Genomic DNA, 13,606 nt, shown 5'->3' with positions numbered 1-13,606 from the left:
TTCATGGGCAAAGGATCACATCAGGAATTTCACATCCTTAATTTTACTATCAAACCCATCAGAATGATGGGACATTGCAGACTTTACCCTCTGCACAGGAGTTTTAAGCAGTTTGGACCTGTGGGAGTTTGTGACACCCGGCTGGAAGTTTTAGGCCAGGCAGGGTTTAACCCACCTCAGTTTGCAGCAACCAAAAAATGTTAACAGTAAAAATGTCTGGTCCTGTGAAAGAAATGGGGAGTGGGGACACTTTTCTGTCTTAAGGGAGGACCTCGACTTGGCTGCTTTCTTGGCAATCTAATGCAATTCAGGATGGACTGTGTGGAGGAATTTGGCTTGGGATCCACCTCCTCTCATTTCAGAGAACTCCATCCCAGCTGGTCACATTCAGACCCCCTCACAACAGAATCATGGAGCAGTTTGGGTTGGAAATGAACTTTAAATGAACTTCTGGTGTTCTAGTCCAACCTCCTGCAATGATCAGGGACATCTTCAACCAGATCATGTTGCTCAGAGCCCCATCCAACCTGACCTTGAATGTTTCCTGGGATGGAAATTTCTCTTGATAAGCTCATCTGGTGTTTAACCACTCCCACCACAAAAGATTTCTTCCCTTAGAGCCAGCCTAAATCTCCCCTCTTTCAGTTTAAAACTATCACCTCTTGTCCTGTCCCTACACACCCTACGAAAATCTCTGTTTCCATCTTTCTTATAAACTTCCTTGAAATATTGAAACACTTCAAAAAGTTTTTCCTGGATCCTTCTATTTTCCATGCTAAATAACCCCAACCCTCTCATCTTTTCCTCACAGGAGCAGTGCTCCATCCCTCTGAAGGAATCAGATGAGTGAAACTTTTAGGATTCCTCCAGCATTAGAACCTTTTCCAATGCACATATGGGAAAGGTTCAGGCTGATGCTGGGAATCACAGGATCTTTCAGGTTGGAAAAGACCTTGAAGATCCTCAAGCCTGACCTTTAACTGATCCCCACCTGTCACCCAGCACATGGTTCCGCATCCAGGATTTTCTTGAACACCTCCAGAGATTGTGACTCCTCCACATCCTGACCCTGCAATGTTCTTGCCCCAGAACGAGCTGAAAAAAAAAAACCCTTAAGGTGTGAACTGCACACCTTGCTCTAAATTCTCACCCAGCTCTGAGTTTTACAGGCTCAACTCTTCTTTCTTGTCCTGAAATGCTGGGTGCCATCAGGCAGTGGCAGTGGTGGTTGTCTGCCAGACTTGCTGGGGCTGCAGAGGGACACATTTGTCACTCACCCAGCAGGAAGGTGGCCCTCACAAAACAAAGCTTTTTGCCATGACCTACAATTGCCAACACCCACCACCCCACGTGTGGGCCGTGTCTCCTCCTGGGGGAAGCCCAGCAGCTGCGTGGGGGTTTTATCCCAATTTGTTTTCACGTTGTCAGTGAGAGAAGGAGACATCCTGGTGTGTCCTGCTTGACAGAATCCTGCCAGTAATAGAGACTCCCACTGCTGCTGGGAAAATATAATTTATTGGCAAGGCTGGCCACAGTTTTACAGATATTTGTGCTGTTTCGTGGAAAGAATAATTTTATTTTAAGAATGTATATCTGCCTCTAAGCCTGGGTATCTACAGCCCTCTCTACATACAATACTTGGCTGGCATTTCTCAAAGTCAGCCATTTAATTAACAGAAGTTTGGGCTTTTTTTAATCCCTATGTGTTATCATTTACCAGCCTGTACCCTTCCATCTTAGGGACTAAAGATGAAACTCCAGGCCCTTCTCAGAGGTTTAATCATCAGGAGATTGGATTCCACATCCCTGGAAGTGCTCAAGGCCAGACTGGAGAGGGTTTGGAGCAAGCTGGTTTAGTAGAAGGTGTTCCTGCCCTTGGAGAGGGGGTTGGAATGAGAGGATCGATCAGGTCTTTTCCCATCCAAACTATCCTAAGCCCTTTGCTGTTATTTTTGCGTTGCTGGAACCAAGTGAAAGGGGAGAGTGGATTCTCACTGCCCACATGACCCAGAAGGAAAAGACAATATCAGTATTCACAAAATCCTCCCTCCCTCTCTACACACAATACTTGGCTGGCATTTCTCAAAGTCAGCCATTTAATTAACAGCAGTTTGAGCTTTTTTAAATTCCTATGCGTTATCAGTTACCAGCCTGTACCCTTCCATCTTAGGGACCAAAGATGAAACTCCAGACCCCTTCTCAGAGGTTTAATCATCAGGAGATTGGATTCCACATCCCTGGAAGTGCTCAAGGCCAGACTGGAGAAGGTTTGGAGCAAGGTGGTTTAGTGGAAGGTGTTCCTGCCCTTGGAGAGGGGGTTGGAATGAGAGGATCTTTCAGGTCCTTTCCCATCCAAACTATCCTAAGCCCTTTGCTGTTATTTTTGCGTTGCTGGAACCACGTGAAAGGGGAGAGTGGATTTTCACTGCCCACATGACCCAGAAGGAAAAGACAATATCAGAATTCACAAAATCCTCCCTCCCTCTCTACACACAATACTTGGCTGGCATTTCTCAAAGTCAGCCATTTAATTAACAGCAGTTTGAGCTTTTTTAAATTCCTATGCGTTATCAGTTACCAGCCTGTACCCTTCCATCTTAGGGACCAAAGATGAAACTCCAGACCCCTTCTCAGAGGTTTAATCATCAGGAGATTGGATTCCACATCCCTGGAAGTGCTCAAGGCCAGACTGGAGAGGGTTTGGAGCAAGCTGGTTTAGTGGAAGGTGTTCCTGCCCTTGGAGAGGGGGTTGGAATGAGAGGATCTTTCAGGTCTTTTCCCATCCAAACAATTCTGAGCCCTTTGCTGTTATTTTTGCGTTGCTGGAACCAAGTGAAAGGGGAGATGGACTCTCACTGCCCACATGACCCAGAAGAAAAGGATGAAATCCCAGAATCCACAAAATCCTCCCCACCGGTAGTGGGTCATACCCAGAGCTTCAAAAACACCACCATGGTCAGGGTGTGGCTTGAACCCCCAAAAATGGTTCAGTTTTCACTTTTAGGCTTCACCACCCATGGGAGATGCCAACAGCTGCTGTTCACATCCCCTGTCCTAATGGACACAACAACCCCCTGCCACCCACTTCTGCTTGCATTGGGAAGGTGGGAAAATTATGGCCTTTCTGCATCCTGGAGAGATTCTGGGAAAAAAAGAAGAAAGGTTGGTTAAAAATAACCAGGCTGTGGATTTGCAGGCAGAACTCTGCAATTAGTTGGGGTCTGTTACTCAAGGCTGCGAGAACAGAGTGAAATGCAGCAGATGGGGGAAGACTCAGCAAACGCAGAGTTTGTTGTCTTCAGAAGTTTCCAAAAACATCTTTTTTTTCCATTTTTTCCCCTTTTCCCTCTGGCTGTTGCTTGATGATCATAGTTATATGTTTGGAATAAATCTAATGCCTGGTAAATGCACAGTTTATCAGCTGTTGGGAGTTTTTAGATGTGGTTTATCTTCCCTCTACCTTGTTAACCATCAGGAGAAGCTTTATTTGGATTATCACTGAACTTCACCCTTAATTTGGGGCAAAAAAATGCTAAAGGAGGGTGGATTAGATTAGATTAGGTATTAGGGAGAAATGCCTCCCTATAAGGGTGATGAGGCCCTGGTATGGAATTCCAGAGAAGCTGTGGCTGCCCCATCCCTGGAAGTGTTCCAGGCCAGGCTGGATGGAGCTTGGAGCAACCTGGGATATTGGAAGGTGTCCCTGCCCATGGCTGAGGAGTTGGAACTGGATTATCTTCCAGGTCCCTTCCAAACCAAACCATTCTATGATTATCCAATTAAAGTAAAGTCCTTTATTAAGAGAAATATAGGGTTTGGTGCTGAAATAGTTTAAAAATTCACTGAGGACCAAACATTTCCCCCCTTCAATTTCCTATATATTAAATAAAAAAGAAACCCTTTGCTTCATAACCTTGTACTTGGACTTGTCTTCCTTTAAGTGGGAACCCTCAATTCAATCATTTTCCATTTCTTAGGGAAGGGCTGAGGCTTTGAAATCCTCAGAAATACAAACCCCACCCTTTTCCACCAGCTCTAGAACATTTCACGGGGGGCAGCTCTCAGCCAGAGACGGAGGGATTAAAGAAGGCATAAAACAATCCAGGCAGCAATTGTGATGGACAAACATTATTCACAGATTTAATTATTCCCATTTGCATAATCACCCTCAGGGACACAGGTCTGTGGCTAAATCCCTGGAATCTCCCCCTCACGCAGCTCTTGTGCTGTTCATTGATCCTGAAGGAATTTTTCCACAGGGAAAAGCTGTTGATGCGGCAGGAGGAGGTCTGACCACCCTCCCCAAAAAACTCAGCTCCGATTTTCAGCCACCCCCAAAAAAGATTCGGCACCACGGAATTCCCAGAGCCGCGAGGAGACCGATGGAGGCTTCACCCCTCCAAAACCACGCTGGGATAAAATACCCTTTAAATGTCAGATGAGCAGGAGCTGGCAGGTGGCTTTACCTCCCTCCCTGGGGACATTTCTGACTCGGCAGGGTCTCCTGACTCACAGGCAGTGCCCGGGGGGCTGCATCAGCCCCCTCCTGGGCGGGGGAAGGCAGGTGGGCCAGGCAGAGCCCCGGCCCCACGGGGAGAGAGATGCTTTTAGCTCTGACTCATCCCTGGGCTGCCTTTGGAGGGAGGGAGAGGCAGCAGCTCCGCAGAGTGGGAGTTGCTCTGCTATTTTCTGTTTACCGGCTCTGCTGGCTGTCATTTCCCACCTGGGGGACAACTGGGTTTGAAAGCCCAGAGTGCAGCATTTTGTGGCTGGAACATTATTTTTTTTTTTCTTCCTCTCACGATGGAGGGTGAAAGTTTTGTGCTGGAGGGAGAAGCTGGAAAATGGAGAAGGGGAGAGGGGGAAGGAAAATCTCATTTTGGGCAGGGAGGGGATATCACTGTTATTTTACAACCAGACTGTCAGAGGGTTTACTGGCACCTGTTAACTTGAGAAATATGCGGGGAAGGGGAAAAATGAGCCTTCTCTACCCCCAAATCCTGGCTGGATTTTTGATCCAATGACATTCCTGACACACAGGACCCAGATAAGCTACCAAAAGTCCCTTTAGGTCAATATTTCTATGCCTCAGAGCTGTCAATCATCCCATCAAACTTGGTGTCACTCGGGTCCATTTCCCGCTGGATGCATTATCTGTGGAGAATCAATTGCATGGCTTGGGGCAGGGTTATTGATGCCATTATCTTGTTTATGCCTTGTGGATGTTTCTGGATTTAAAGCAGTGCCCTTCTAACACCCGAGTCAAAGAAAAGCCCAATTATTCCCACATTTCAGATGTCAAAATGGAGATGGATCCACTCAGGGCTTTTGCCCCACCAGGCTTGTGTTGTTTGCAGGACTTGATCCTGTTCAGTGCTCTCTGGGAATGGCATAAAATGGTTTTGCTTGGAAGGGACCTTAATGATCAACCTGTTTTACTCTCCTGCCATGGGCAGGGACACCTTCCACTATCCCAGGTTGCTCCAAGCCCTGTTCAACCTGGCCTTGGACACTTCCAGGGATGGGGCGGCCACAGCAGCAGCCTGTGCCGGGGCCTCCCCACAACCCTCACAGGTAAGAATTTCTTTGTAATATCCCATCTAAATCTACCCTCTCTCATCTTAAAACTCTCCCTCCTTGCCCTGTCACTGTTTGCATTGCAAAAAGCCCCTTTCCAGCTTTCCTGTATCCCCCTTTAGGTACTGGAAGGCCACAGTAGAGTCTCCAGGATACCTGGTCAGCAAACTCTGAAAGTTCTTCTCACACAGGCTGAGGACTTGAACCTCATCTCTTATCTAACTCCAAGAGCAAGATCCAGTTTATATCCTCACATGTCACCAGCAGCAAACATTTATAGGAGTAGGTTGGCTTAGCCAGGAGAGATTTTCAGACCTGGATCCCAAATGGAGACCTCCCAACAGCCTGGTGTGACCTGCCTGACTTCCAAACAGATTTGGAGGCTCATGCTTCCCCTTTCCCAACAAGTCCTATGGAGCACCTCCAGCTGGCACTGGCAGTCTCAGATCTTGGCAGGGAATGTCTGTCTACCCAGGAAAGCTCATTGTGCATGGCTGGAGCTGCCAAATTCACAGCTGGAGCAGCCAAATTCACAATTCATACTTAGCCATAGTGCAGTAGTGGAATTTTGGAGGAGAAACCATGGGAAGCTACAGCACAAATCCCATATCTGAAAGGGGTGAGCACCTGGAGGAGTTCCCCGAGGTTGGAAAAGAAATTCCCAGTGAATTTCTGCACACCAGGATTGGATCAGAGCTGTGAAATCCATGAAAACACAGAACCTCCCATCCTCCACACATTTCACTGCCATAATCCTTTTCCATCTCTCACACCCAGGTTTTTCTCCCTGTTAGAGATTACCTCTTTTTTTACAGACAAATAATGAAGCTGAATCATTCACCCAGGCTTAAGACTGTGTAAAGATTTGGATCACACTCTTGAAGCAGCCAGATCTAATGGGAGAAGAGATCCTTGAGCGCTGCATCCAGCTCTGGGTTCCAGCACAGGAAGGACGTGGAGCTGCTGGAGCAAGTCCAGAGGAGGCACCAGGATGATCAGAGGGGTGGAGCAGCTCTGCTGTGAGGGAAGGCTGGGGAAATTGTGATTGTTTGGCCTGGAAAACAAGGCTTGGGGTGACTTAATTGTGGCCTTCCAGTACCTGAAGAAGGTGACAATGCTTCAAACTGAGAGTAGGTTTGGATTGGATATTGGGAAGAAATTCTTCCCTGGGAGGATGGTGAGGCCCTGGCACGGATTGCCCAGAGATGTGGCTTCTCCATCCCTGGAAGTGTCCAAGGCCAGTTTGGATGGAGCTTGGAGCAACCTGGGATAGTGGAAGGTGTCACTGTCCATGGCAGGAGGGTGGGACTGAAATGACCTTTGAGCTCCTTTCCAACACAATCCGTTCAATGTTTGTTTCTAATGTTTGATGCTTCTTGCATTGGAATGAAGCACATGGGTGAACTGATGACCTTCAAATGCAGGAGGTTGCTCTGGAGGGAGCTAAAGATGCTCCAGATTTTCCTCCATCTCCACATGCTCTGGAGCCTGGTGTAAACTTAGAGAAACTTTGTGGTTTCTCTGCTTTCCTTCTGGGCTAAGGGAAACCTGGGGGTGCCACCTCTTGGAGGTGTCCATTGCTTACATTCCCAGATTTATCCTCACCCTACACACAGATTTTGGAGTGCTTTGGATGAAAACCCTCTCCGGGTTCCCTCTGAAATCCCTGGCACAAGGAATGCTTGGGAATGTTCAAGAAATGGAGCTGGATTCCCAAGCAGCAGCACAACCAAACAACACACTCCTTGTTCTTTGCAGTTTTGGGGACTTTGATTGTAAGTCAAGTTGTTAAACAACAACATTTAGAACATTTAGATGGGAAAATTTCTCTTATTTTTTGATCTCAAATCATTTACATTTAAGCACAAATTTATCCCCCAATCATTTCTAAATGGATTTCTTTTTAAAACAATTTAAGACAGGGAAAATTAGGTGTTGTTGGATGCATACTGGGGAGCACAAGTCTTATTTATTGGAGAGGCAGCAATGAACTGCATATGTTACATAATTATATAGAAGATAGCAGAATTGCAGTGTTCCGAAACAAAAAGTGCCAGCATTTGGAAAGAAGAGGGATGATTTGAGGCAATTTATGTAGTTTAGAGGGATTTAAATGTAGTTAAACAATTGCACATTTTGGTGCAATGTCTGACGTAATAGTCCAAGAGACCTGAAAGGTTTTCAAGTCTGTTTTCCATGTCAGCTTCCCAGCTGATGCTCCACAGGGCAAACTCTTATTTATGGGGTGAGGCTGCTCCTGGCCTGGGTTTCCTGAGATTTGTTCTCTCTTGCTTTGTTGTGTGCTCAGTCACACCATTCCAACACTGGAATGGGCTGCCCGGAGAAGCTGTGGCTGCCCCATCCCTGGAAGTGTCCAAGGCCAGGTTGGACGGGGTTTGGATCAACTTGGGACAGTGGGAGGTGTCCCTGCCACTGACAGGGAGTGAAATGAGGGGATATTAAAGGAGATCTTGAGGGGACCTTCCAACCCAAACCATTCCATGGTTCTTCTTGGAGGAGTGTTGGGCAAACTCAGCAAACTCATGCTTTGAATGGTGAAAGTCTGAAATCTCATTGTGTTCCAACAGGTTTTAGGAAACTCTGAGCCCCAGCAGGGCTGAAGTAGCTCAGCTGGGAGAGCGTTAGACTGAAGATCTAAAGGTCCCTGGTTCAATCCCGGGCTTCAGCAGACTTTTCCTGCACTTTTGTGCGCCCAGGCCTGGGCTCTGTGCTACAGGAGAGGCCTGCACATCCAGGACAGAGTCCAGCCCAGGGCCAGCAGCACTGGGAGCCGCTGGAGGGGACAGGAGCATCTCAGCTGCGGGGAAAGGAGGAGAAACTGGGCCCCGTGGCCTTGAGAGAGTGTGGAGCTCCCCTGCTCTGAGATATTCCCAAGTGGGAATATGGGGACCTGGAAATGGTCCTGGGCAAGGGGCTGTAGGTCCTGCTTGAGCAGGGCTTTGGAGCAGGGATCTCATGGAGGAATTTTGGGAATATTTCAGATCAGGAATTCCAGAATTTGTGAATTCTGGGATTTGAGAATATTTGGGAATATTTTGGATGGGAAATTCCGTGATTTTGGAATTCCTGGGAATATTTTGGGATCAGGAATTCTGGGATTGGGAAATCTTGGGAATATTTTGGATGGGGAATTCCAGGATTTGGGGATTCCGGGATTATTTGTGATCCTAATTTCTGGGATTTGGGAATTTGGGGAATTTTTGGGCTGGGGAATTCCCAGATTGGGGAATTTTGGGATTCAGAAATCCTGGGATTTGGGAATTTTGGGAATATTTGGGATCAGGAATTCCAGAATTTGGGAATTCCAGGATATGGGATTTTTGGGAATATTGGAATTGGGGAATTTTAGGATTTGGGAATTCCCGTGAATCTTTGGGATCCGGATTTCTGGGATTTGGAAATTCCGGGATTTGGGAATTCTGAGATTTGGGAATATTTGGACCTCAACCAGTCTGAGTCTGTGGAAGAGGTACAGGGTTTTACAATTCCAGTATTTTAGCAAAAATCGTGATATAAAGGGATTTTTGTTCCTTCCACTGCCTGTTCCCAGTCCTGTGGCATGGACTGCCCTGTAAATTGGGCGTAATGTTGAGCCACTGATGTGGGGGGCTGCTTAGACTGGAGTGAGTCCAGAGGAAATCACAAAGATTATTAGAGAGATAGAGCTCCTCTCTTATGAGGAAAGGCTGGGATTGTTCAGCCTGGAGAAGAGAAGGCTTCAGGGAGATCTCAGAGCCCCTTTCCAGGGCCTAAAGGGGCTCCAGGAGAGTTGGAGAGGGACTTTGGAAAAGGGCCTGGAGTGTCAAGACAAGGGGAATGGCTCCAAACTGACAGAGGGCAGCATTAGATGGGATATTGGGAAGAAATTCTTGGCTGTGGTGGTGATGAGGCCCTGGCACAGGTTTCCCAGAGAATCTGTGGCTGCCCCTGGATCCCTGGAAGTGTCCAAGGCCAGGCTGGACAGAGCTGGGAGCACCCTGGGATAGTGGAAAGGTCAAGATCATTGAGTTCCAACACCCCCACCTGCCCCATAGTGGGGGTGTTGGAACTCAGTGATCTTGAAGGCCCCTTCCAACCCAAACCATTCCATGATTTTATGTTCCTTTGAGGACAAACACTGGTGCCTGACCACCTCTGCCAGGCACCTTTCCAGGCTTTGAGCAGCACCAGCCACAGCTGCAGAGCCATCATTGCAAGCAGAGCTCAGATCCTTGCTGGAATTAATGGTTTGAGTCTGCTTAATTAAAGGTTTCTCCCCTTTGCCCTAAATGTTAATCCCTTCTCCAGCCATGGAATTGCACAGGGGCTCTGTGAGCTCACTTCTTGGTATTTTGTGTCAGTGAGGCACTGAAAGAGGGACTGGATCCTCCTCCCTTCAGTGTTGCCCTCTCCCCAGAAAAGCAGAAAGAATGCTTTGACATCACATTCCATAATTGTCTTCTTATGAGCCCTTGCAAACACCTTTATCACAGAAAAAAAAAAAAAAAGAATTAAAGAAATAACTTCTGAACTTCAGAGAAAAGGAAAAAGAGAAAGCCTGGCTGAGACAGCTTAAAACTCATGATTCATCAAGGGTAGAGATGAGATGAGACCTGAGAAAGACCTGCTCTACCCCCTGTAACACATCTCTGAAAAATGAAAGTGGCAGGGATGTGGTGGTGAGTGATACAGCCGTGGAAAAACAGGTGTGAGTGCTGGGCAGACAACACAGTCAGGGAATACAACAGTCCCTGGAGACCAGGAGAGGCTTGGCAGCTCATTCCTGCCCACTCGCATGGTTATCCATGATTTGGAGTGACTGCAGGGGGCTGCCAGGTGGGAACTGATATTTGAGATATTTGAGATATTTGAGATATTTGAGATATTATCCCTTCTTTTGCAGAGCCACAGTGTGTATCCAGATGGATCCAAGTGTGGGTGCTGCAATGCAGAGAACTTGTCTAGTCCTTCATTTGCAAAATCTGCAGCTAAGAAAACCCCCAGAGTCCTGGTCCCTCCTGTGGCAGCCCCTTATTCCATCTCATTTCCTGCTTGGCTCTCCATGATCCCAAAATCTGGGATCATTTCCTCTCCAGGCAGACTGAGCGCCAAGAAGGACAAAAACGCTTCAGGAGCTCTGGGGATTGCTGAGATTGGATTTAAGCAGGAAATAGAACGAATTTCCCAGGGCAATCTCCTGCTTGTGGCCCGGATGCCTGGGAAGAGGGAATGGATTGACGGAGGAATGGTCGTAAGGCTGCAGAAAAGAGGGACTGACGTCAGAGCTCCTCATTTCCATTTCTACGTCACCTAGCAACACTCCAGTTAAGGACTGAACTTCCGAGACATGGATTCCCTGGGAATTTTCCCATTAGGTGGCACCACTGGCCTTGGGAAGGCTTTCATCTGCTCTGGCTCCGTCCAGCCAGATACAGCTAGATCCAAATGTGTTGATCTCCCTCCCAAAAATTCAGAAACAGCTGAAAACGGATCAGATTTGTGAAGACTTATAAATGATGTGGGTTGTTTGTTGTAATTAATTTGGAAAAAAACTTTTGATAGGACCCAAGCCTATCTTTAATACAGATTCTGGAAATCCGTATTAAATACAGCCCCATAGAGAGACAAAATAAATAATCTGGAAATACAGCCCCATAGAGAGACAAAACCTGGCTGCTCTTGGCATGAATTAAATTATCCTGAAGGTCCTTTCCAACCCCCCAAAAATTCTGTGATTGGGTCAATTGTAGAGATTTGCCTTTTTGGCCTCAGAGAAGTAGGTGAGATGAATCCTACCCCAGGAACCTTTTCAAAATTGCTGTGTTTTACAGAAAAAATGTCATGCCAGATCTTCTCTTGCGGTCTTTGCTCCCTGTCACATGGATGCGCCCACCTGGCCTTCCAGGAATTTGGAAATCATCACTGCTGGTAATGCCAAACAGTTCACAGCTTCTCAGGGAAGAACAAAACAGAACTATTTCACAGAATTAGAGGCTCTGATGTTTCAAGATAGGCATTGGTCTGTTTTGATTTGCTTTCAAAGACAGAATCTTTGAAGAAAAATTAAGCCTGGAGCAAGTCCACACTCCAAACATTAAAAACTCTTCAAAGCAAAGCTTTACATGTGAGTAAACACTTAGGATAGACTCCAAAATAATCAGCTAAGAAATCATCTGGCTGTGCAATTCTCACTTTCCTTCAGCATCCAAGTGTGGAAAAAAATACCAAGAAGAGTGTTCTGTTCCTAAAATCTGATCCAAGATGTACTTGTAAGATCCACAGTAACTGAGCTCAAGAAATTGCTCCTTTAAAACCCTTCTGCAGATAAAAATAACCTGCTCTGAGCACACAGCCTTGGTTTGGGGATGACCTTGCAGAGGATGCAGTGCAAGATTTCCTCCTCATCCTCTTTCATGGACAATAGGAAAAAACTTACTGGGGTCAATGGCCAGCTTCTTTCTTCTTATGGATGCTGAGGTCCTGGTGGAGATGAGAGACACAACAGGAGAGACAAGGATGGCTCATTCCCACTTCAGGGCTGAGGCCCAATTACCCTCCCGTGGCTCCAATTAATTCCTGGACAGCACTGTAGATCCCTCTCATACCAGCAGCTCTACCAGACACAAAATGGAATTGGTTTGGGGAATTTTTTGGGGTTATGTTGTCTGTTGGCTGTGGTCTTTGTTGGCCCTGGATTTGTTACGTTATTTTTGCACTTTTTTTTTTGATGCTTTCAAAAGCCGGATCTGGAATGTTTTAGGTCACATAGAGGAGACAATTTCTAAGTCAAGAAGCAGAAATTCTTTAGCTCATCTGTCCAAAAATGGTCCACCTGTCAAGCACAAAGATGCTGAGACCCTCAGCCACCCATGACCAGTTCCTCAGTGACCATGGGTGGGATCACCACTGGGATCCAGGGCTGGAAGGGTTTTTGGAGAAAGAAACCCACTTTGGGAATGATCCTGCTGCCTGGGTATTTCAAAAGATTCTGTAGCCTAGTTTGGGAGCCTGAGATATCAGGAACTGTTATCTAATAAATGTCAGTGAGGAAATATCAGCTGCTGTCAAGCTGAACATTCAAACCCAGATTAAATATATTTCTGACACCTTTCACTACCAGATTTTTAACAGACATGGAAAACTTGCCGCGCGTTCCACATATGTATTTTGGGAAGATGTGAATTTGAAGCTGGTGAAAGATGGGAGATTGTCCTGGGAGCGAATAATTTGCAGGATAAGCTGGTGGGCTGGGCAAACATCTCCCATATCACTGCATGAAGATGCCTGGTTCCCATTCCTTAGGTGGAGAGAGACAGATTGATGTGAAAAGATTAGCCAGGCTCCATGGATAATTCCAGATCTTTCCGTGGGATCTGTGAAAAGGTGTCAGGAAATTCTGTTCAATGCTACTGCTCCTGGCTGGTTCCCAGATCAGGGCTGCTGTTTAATTCCAGATTTAGCTGTGTTTTATCACAGAATGCCAGAATGTTTCATGTTGGAAAGGGCCTTAAAGATCATCTCTTTCCAATCCCCTGGCATGAGCAGGGACACCTTCCACTGTCCCAGGTTGATCCAAGCCCCATCCAACCTGGCCTTGGACATTTCCATGTGTCTTGAGCCATTAATTCTGATCTCAGTTTGTCTCTATCCTGTTCCCTGAAACAATTCTTTGATTCCCAAGATAAAGTCAACCAAAGGCTGCCTGAAAATGCTGAAAAGTCATCGTTTCCAACAGGTTTTGGGAAAACCTCAGCCACAGTAGGGCTGAAGTAGCTCAGCTGGGAGAGCGTTAGACTGAAGATCTAAAGGTCCCTGGTTCAATCCCAGGCTTCAGCAGTTTTCCTGCACTTTTGTGCGCCCAGGCCTGGGCTCTGTGCTACAGGAGAGGCCTGCACATCCAGGACAGAGTCCAGCCCAGGGCCAGGAAGGCGATCACAGCATCACAGAATGGGTCAGGCTGGAAGGGACCGCAGTGGAGTCATCTGGTCCAACCTCTCTGCTCAAACAGGGCTGTCCCAGAGCACAGGGC

The 13,606-nt window shown here is 46.8% G+C and overlaps 2 non-coding genes across 2 annotated transcripts; both read left to right on the top strand.

Annotated features, from left to right (window-relative positions):
* Window positions 1–8,193: 8,193 nt before the first annotated feature.
* TRNAF-GAA lies at window positions 8,194–8,266 on the top strand. Its single transcript has one exon. It is a non-coding gene; the product is annotated as a tRNA-Phe (tRNA).
* Window positions 8,267–13,340: 5,074 nt separating this feature from the next.
* On the top strand, window positions 13,341–13,413 carry TRNAF-GAA. Its single transcript has one exon. It is a non-coding gene; the product is annotated as a tRNA-Phe (tRNA).
* The last annotated feature ends 193 nt before the right edge of the window (window positions 13,414–13,606 follow it).

This window comes from Camarhynchus parvulus, chromosome 2 (genome assembly GCF_901933205.1).
Source record: "Camarhynchus parvulus chromosome 2, STF_HiC, whole genome shotgun sequence".
Lineage (NCBI taxonomy): Eukaryota > Metazoa > Chordata > Aves > Passeriformes > Thraupidae > Camarhynchus > Camarhynchus parvulus.
The sequence above is the reverse complement of the archived record's forward strand: the minus strand, read 5'-3'. Positions and strand labels throughout refer to the sequence as shown.